Raw genomic sequence first — 8165 nt, forward strand, 5'->3', positions numbered from 1 at the left:
CCTCACAGTTCTGGAGGCTGGGAAGCCCAAGATCGAGGCCCTGGCAGTGTTGGCATCTAGTGAGAGCCAGCTTTGTGGCTCATGGACAGGGCCTTCTAGCTCTAAGTTCACATGGCAGAGGGCTGAGGGACTTTCTTGGGATTCTTTTATAGGGACACGAATCCCATTCATGAAGCCTGAGCCCCCATGACCTAGTAACTTCCCAGTGGCCCCACCTCCTAATGCCATCCCCTTGGAGGTTAGGATTTAAAAAAATATATATATTGATTTTTTACAGAGAAGAACGAAGAGGGATAGAGAGTTAGAAACATTGATCAGCTGTCTCCTGCACACTCCCTACTCGGTATGTGCCCGCAACCACCGTACATGCCCTGGACTGGAATCAAACCTGGGACTGTTGAGTCCACAGGCAGATGCTCTATCCACTGAGCCAAACCGGTTAGGGCGGAGGTTAGGATTTAACACAGGAATTTTGGAGGAACACAAACATTTACCAGTGTCTCAAGACAACACACATTTATTCTTTTTGTCCTGGAAGTCATAAGTCTGAAATCAGTTTCACTGGGTGGAAAGCAAGGTATTGGTAGGGACTGGGAGAGATTCAGTTCCCTTGCCTTTTCCAGCTTCTGGAGCTGCATTCTTTGTTTTTTGGCTCCTGCCTCCATCCTCCATCCTCCATCCAGCAGCATTTTGCTTGAGTGGTCACATCGCCTTGTGCTGTTGTCACATCTCCCCCTGCCTTCCTCTTAGAAGATTACGTTTAGGGTCCCACCTGGATAAGCCAGGGTCACCACCCCATCCCAGGTCCCATCAGAGAAAACCCTTTGCCGTGCGGGTAACATCACAGGTCCCAGGAATAGCGTGGCCTCAACCCGATATCTGTAAGGCCACGATTCAAACTACCAGAAACAGCAGACCTGTTGAATCAGAATCTGCATTTTATCAAGATCACCTTGTGATTCACCTACACACTACAATGTGAGAAGCGGGGTTCTGTGGGATCTCATCCAAAGATTCTCTTATAATTGAGTCCCATGTCATTTGCAACTTGAAGGAATATTTTCCTAGGCGCCTTTTCAGGTGGGGATAGATGTTCAATGACCCATCATTTTCCCAAACACCATAAGTAAGTGCTCATCTAAACATCAGTAGATGACAGAATTGAAGCTGAAGTATGGTAGCAACCATTTCAGGTGGAAACTGTAGTTTAACTCTAACCCTGTTGTTTGGCTTAACAATATAAAAGTTACTTTGATTTTCTGAATTGTATACATCATCCCATTCGATTGAATGCCTTATTGATTGTAACATGACTATCCCATTGATTGTGATCTTAGTGGTTATCGAAGCACATTCTTCTGTATCTGGGAAACAGGACAGCACAATTATCCTAAAGTGTTTTAGTGGCCACAGATGGTGCGTTCCAGTTGACCCAATGGTCCTAAGACCAGGACAGTGCAATTACTCTAAATTGCCTCGATGGCTCTAGATAATGTGTTCCTGTCAACCCAGCGGTCCCAGATGATGTGTTTCTGTCAACTCAGTGATCCGGAGACCCAAAACTGTAATTAACATGCCTAATTCTGCTTCTGTAATCTGCTTTTTTGCGAGCCAGGTGCCTCATTCCAAACCCTGAGATGTAATCAATACCTTTGTGATTTTTTGCCTATATAATCCTGGAACTGTGACCAAATGGCTGCTATGAGGTTTGGGAATGACCCCTCATAGTCCCGGATTGCAATAAATGTGACTCTTGAATTCGACTTCTTGAGGCGTCCTTCTGTGATTCGCGGGGTACGTTACAACAAAGCCACATGCCCTAACCTAAATCCCAGGATAGCAGAGCTGCTGCTTGTTTCTGGTAGTCGGTATAAGGCTTTCCACATACTGAAACATACAATAATTCATTTTTAAAAAAAAGGTACATAAAATAACCACACGTGGCTCCCCCTGCTAACATGGGTGTGACTACCCCGCTGCAGGTTTTCCTGGGCAAGCCAGTCAGGAATCAGGGTGGGTAACTTTCTCAATGTCATCTGTACTTATTTCAGCTTATTTTCTCTGGTATGTAAATGAGAGAGAGGGAAGGAAAACAGTTTACAGACAACAGCCCCGGCATTCATAAGGGACAAAGTTTATCCTTTTATAATGTTAATTTCACAAGAGGAAACCAGAAAAGAGTTTGTTAATACCACATTCAACGTGACATAAAGGTCTTCTGGTAATGAAAGTAATGACAAACCTCCGAATAAGGACAATTTGAAAGGCTACCGGAGGGATTGTCGAATGCTGTAAATTTCCACATGAGGGCAGCAGTGCTATGATTTTCAAGAACCACAGCTTCATACTTTCATGGATGAGACTGGAAATGGTGAAAGCAAGGTAGGTTAGAACAAAAGTGGGTACACTCACTCAAACTTGCATGCTTTCAGGAAGTCAGTACACTGGTTTAAATAATTCTCTTGAGTACAAGTATGCAAATCCTTAAAGTATGTTAAAAAGTTCATTCTGAGTTACAATATTAGCTGGTCAGATGTTACTAAATTTTAGAAAACCAGAGTTGCCTACTTTTCTTAAACCAAGAATCTCCTTTAACAATGCAAATTCAAATTCATCACCTTGAATTCTCTCTCTCTCTCTCTCTCTCTCTCTCTATATATATATATATATTTAAATATATTTTTATTGATTTTTTACGAGGAAGGGAGAGGGATAGAGAGAAACATTGAGAAAAACATTGATAGGCTGCCTCCCACACACTCCCTACTAGGGATGTGCCCACAACCAAGGTACATGCCCTTGACCGGAATCAAACCTGGGACCCTCCAGTCCACAGGCCAACGCTCTATCCCCTGAGCCAAACCAGTTTGGGCTCTCCCTATATATTTTATACCAATATAGATATTTTTAAAATATCCTCAAGTTAAAGCTAAATAAATGTTGATAAAATCTTTATTTTTAGTCAAGCTAATTTTCCATCCAGTGTTGGTCTTAGAAAGATTGCTTCCTGTAGTTTTAAACCACGGATAATCTTGTTTGGTTAGGCTTGGTCTTAGGCATTTCTGATTTCTTTAACAAACAGATTTAATAAAAACTCAAATTTCTTATGTAAATATAAGCCTTTACCTTCTGTGTTTATAAGTTTCCATGTAGAAATGGACTATGGATGAGAGTCACTAATGCAGAGGTGCATTAGCTGCATATTAGAAGCACTTGGGGAGCTTTAAAAACATCCCTCTGCCCAGGGCACAGAGCAGATCCATTATGTTGGGAAACGCTGTGTGGAAGCTCTGCCAGTGATAGCAGCCATGGCTGAGTCCCACGGAGCCTGATCTCAGAAGTTCAGCAACCTGATTTAATACCAAGAGTAAGGGTTTTTTGCATAAATAAGAAATAGTTACATAAACCAAATTTTATAATTTCCTTGTTGGACTTGGGATTGTAAGTACTTAGCCATACCCACGCATTAAACTGATGTGGAAGGATGTCTCCTAGCAAACAGTGTCGACAGATACTCAGATGTGGTTGCCTCAAGCTGGGTGATAGGACACTTGGGCAGAAATCGGGAAAAGCTTCACCTAGTGGGCATGAGGCGCTGGCCCTGGAAGATGCCCCGGATCTGAAGAAAATTTAGGATTTAATTGTAGAACGTCTTCAAGCATCATGCTGAGGAACTTGGACTTCTGCTGTAGGTGTCACTGAACTCCTGTGAGCAGGTGATGGGCTGGGAGTGGAGAAGCCCGGATGTACGTCAGGCTCTGAGATGTGAGGAGCAGGAGTCATGACTGTGAGAGTGGACAGGTTAGAGAGGGTGGGACTCCATTAGAAACATACTCTGATTTGAAATCAAGCACACTGGAAATGAACACATTGACACAAGCAAACTTCATCCACCCTGCATTGTATTTACCGGATTTAAAGACCACATTTTCCAGAAAATAAACCATACATGGGGCTCCCATTTCTTCCAGTTTAAGAAACTTATAATTGAAATAAACTTCCATCTCTGTCATTTAAACAACCTTTCCCACAGTAAACTGGTTTCTCTCTATATTTCAGTAATTAAGAAACTATTTGACACGAGAACATAAATGGTAGTTATACTTATATCCATCTCACATGTAAACATATTCACATATGAAAATAATATGAAGTAGAACCTATCTTAAAAGTCAATTTATATTGGGAAGCGTAACAATCTTTGATTGAAAAATTCCCAAGACTTTAAAAAATAAATAGTACAGCCATCCATGTTTCTAATTAATTCAAGAATGTAAGCAAACACTACATTCTTGAAAATAAGTATGTGAAAACGAGTGCAGTAATACTTCTATATTTAAGTCAGAATTCCTGATTATTTCTGCTCAACCTCATCTTCCTAATGTCCCTCACCAGAGATGAGAAAGAGAAGGAACACTTAAGGCAGTGGTTCTCAACCTTCTGGCCTTTTAAATATAGTTCCTCATGTTGTGACCCAACCATAAAATTATTTTCATTGCTACTTCATAACCGTAATGTTGCTACTGTTATGAATCGTAATGTAAATATCTGATATGCAGGATGGTCTTAGGCGACCCCTGTGAAAGGGTCATTCAATCGCCAAAGGGGTCGCGACCCACAGGTTGAGAACCACTGACTTAAGGCATAATAAAATGTCTTTATAGAGTAAAACAGTATTCACTCTGGTCCATTCTGATTTCTCAATAATTTCCTTTGCACGACAAAGTTTTTTGGCCCAAATTGTTCTACTAAATTTTATAAAACTGCAAACAAAACTTGTAAAAATGTAATTGCATTTATAGTGGCAGCCCCTCCTCTTTGCCCATGGCTCCTTTGAAAGAGACCCTGGAAGGTGTGAGGACTTGGAGAGGGAGGGCTCTGGTCCACCTGAGCATAAAGTGCTACCTGAGCTACGTGATTTTTCTCCTCTGCATAGGACCAACAGCCAATACACAAAGTTTAGTTGTGTTTTGTTTTTTTTTCTTTCCTGAAATACCTGGCTTAATGTTTACTCTGCCTTTTAGCAGGTGAGGTGAGACCCACACAAAGACTAATTCTGTTGCTACTTGGGATATCTGATGGATTTACTCTATAAAACTGTCTCCTGTCAGGTGACTTATTGAAGTGAGAGAGCTTTTTACTCAAGTCAGGAAAGCAAATCCCCTAGGCCAGAATTCAGAGCGCATTCTATGTTCTCTCTTAAAGAGGGGAATTCTCCCCAAGAAAACTACAAGACCACAGTGTTCACTTTGTACCAAGCGGGCATTCGTGTTAGGAGTGTTAGCGCCCTCTAACTTTTCACAGAAGTAAGCAACTGAGTCTAAATTTTATTAATATGGAGACTGGTTTGTTGATGTTAGAAAAGGTGGAAAACAAATGCCAGACATTAACTTTATGGCTTCTCTAAATTACTGAAACAGAATTTTTGGACTGAAACAAGCGGTGTTCCCCTGGGCAGGATTGTTCCCTCGATTCTTTGTCCGTGGGATTCGAAGAGGGAATCCATGGACGAAATGTGCTATAGCCAAGGTGGCAATTATTGAAGAACAAGTACAGACACTCACATGAGGAAGGGGAAAGAATCTTACAGCGGAGACTCCCACGTGGGGAGGGCGAAGAGTCCCCTGAGTTCCTTTTCCCTATGGCTTATAAAGGCTGAGGATCATGGTGCCTTGATATCCCCTCAGATGGGTCTATTCTCTTGGATTGGTTCCTATAGTAACTTATGAGCGCAAAGGTTGAACCGCACATGGGACAAGTGAGGTTTCCACCCCTTCTTTATAGTTTTCCTCTTCCCTTTGGGGTTTCTTCTTCTCCTTCTGAATGAAGGGCTTCCTTCCCTTTATTTTGTAATTTATTTTGCTATTTTCAGCTTCCTCATCCGATGGAAATGTACCTATTGTAGCTTTTCAGCTTCTCTATTCTATGGAAATATACCTTCTGCTGCTCTGCAGCTCTGTGCTTCTCCCATGGTCGTCTTAATTTCTAAAAATGTCCTAAACCTGTCTTTTTCATCCCCCCCAAATTCCTGTTTCAGTACCAAGAAGTTACAAAAATATTTTTCAAAATAGAATTTTACCTAATCTACTGTAAGATTATTTTTTAATAATATTTTAGTTAGTGAAGTGAAATTTTTTCAAATTCTCAATTTTCAGTGTTCTTGTTTTTAATTTGATGGCTGAGGTGGCATAGACATATGTGTAAAGACTTTATACTATAGATTTTTGAAAAATAATGGTGGAGTAAGTGGAAGCTACTCTGACACTCTCCTGGAATTACAACTAAAATACAGAAAAACCACCCTCAATAATCAACTGAAGACTACCTGGAGAGAACCCCAATAACCAAGAATGGAAAGAGGAGAGGGCTTGCAGTGATGGCGAACCTATGACACGCGTGTCAGAGGTGACACGCGAACTCATTTTTTTGGTTCATTTTTCTTTGATAAATGGCATTTAAAGATATAAAATAAGTATCAAAAATATAAATCTTTTTATACTATGGTTGCAAATATAAAAAAATTTCAAAATGCTGACACACCAAGCTTAAAAGGTTCACCATCACTGTATAAGTGGTAGGATATATATCTCTTACCTCCTGGCCATTTTTTTATCAAGCCACTTAAATATGTTTAATAATCTTAAAAATATTAGTACTTATCACCCCGCCAGTGTTGCTTAGTGGTTGAGCATTGACCTATGAACCAGGAGTTTATGGTTTGATTCCTGGTCAGGACACATGCCAGGGTTGCTGGAAAGATTCTTGGTAGGGAGTTGTATGGGAGGCAGCCGATAAATGATTCTCTCATCATTGATGTTTCTCTCTCTCCTTCTCCCTTCCTTTATAAAATCAATAAAAATTAATATAATAATAATAATAATAAATGACTATTTATGCTATTTTTCTACTTTAGTATGAAGGCTGTAGAAGGGTAATTATATTCCAAATCATAGTAAGTACAACTTTACATCAATGCATTTGGTATGAAGTTTTAACAATAACATTTGATTATCCATGACTAGTACCCTGCTACCATAGTGAAACAGGAATTTTGGGGGGTGAAAAAGACAGGTTTTAGGAAATTTTAGAAATTAAGAGGACCATGGAAGAAGCACAGGGCTGCAGAGCAGCAGAAGGTATATTTCCATAGAATAGGGAAGCTGAAAAGCTGCAACAGGTACATTTCCATAGAATGAGGAAGCTGAAAATAGCAAAAGTTCTATATTTACAAGAAAAAGGGAAGGAAGTCCTTGATCCAGAAGGAGTTACTATAGTAACCAGTCTAAAAGAATAGTGACCAGAGGGGATACCAAGGCACCAGGATCTGCAGCCTTTATAAGCCATAGGGAAAGAACTCAGTGGGACTCTTTCCCCTTCCCCACATGGGAGTCTGTACTTGTTCTTCAATAAATCTCCACCTTTGCTATACTACCCTCTGTCTGTGGATTCATTCTTGACTCCGGCAGATGGATCCAGTCCAAAAATTCCATATCGACAGTTACCCCTACAAATGGAGAAGTATCTGCATACATTTTAGAGTCTAATAAACTAGTTTCTAAGGCGATGGAAGCCAACTTTTTTTTTTTTTTTTGAGGGGAAATTATGGACATTAAACAGTGCAAAGAATATAATGAAAATTTTTACTTTCCCTAAAGGAAAGGTGGTAAAGCTAAGTGTTACTCCACCTCCTTTCTGGAGCATGTACACAAGATGAGGAGTCTTTAAAAATCCAATTACCTACAACAGGAGAAACATTTGCTCATAAACTTGAAGGTGCTTATTCATATTTCAAGAACACACGCACATCCATGGTGGTCTCCACCCTGGTTACTCACAGTAGTCCAGGCCCAGCAGCAGCAGCACTTGGAGCTCAGCAGACATGGAACAGTTGTGGTACTGAGCCTTGAATCCTAGGCTACATCGCTCAGACACCTCTTCACCTTTAATAGAGCCCTTACCTGGTAGCTAGAGGGTTTGATCCATGTTTGTTTAAGAACCTTTAAGTAGTTGTATGCTTTAATGTTTTAAACAAAGAAAGAATATGAGACACACAAAGTTATTTTTGCTTTTTTTTAGAAGTTATTTCTATGCGAAACATTTGAAATTGTAAAAATATTCCACCGAGAGCATTTTCTACTCAGATTGCTGTGTGTATGTGATGTTAA

Source organism: Myotis yumanensis, unplaced genomic scaffold (assembly GCF_028538775.1).
Source record: "Myotis yumanensis isolate MYYU_CA2020_CCGP unplaced genomic scaffold, mMyoYum1.0.hap1 SCAF_17, whole genome shotgun sequence".
NCBI lineage: Eukaryota > Metazoa > Chordata > Mammalia > Chiroptera > Vespertilionidae > Myotis > Myotis yumanensis.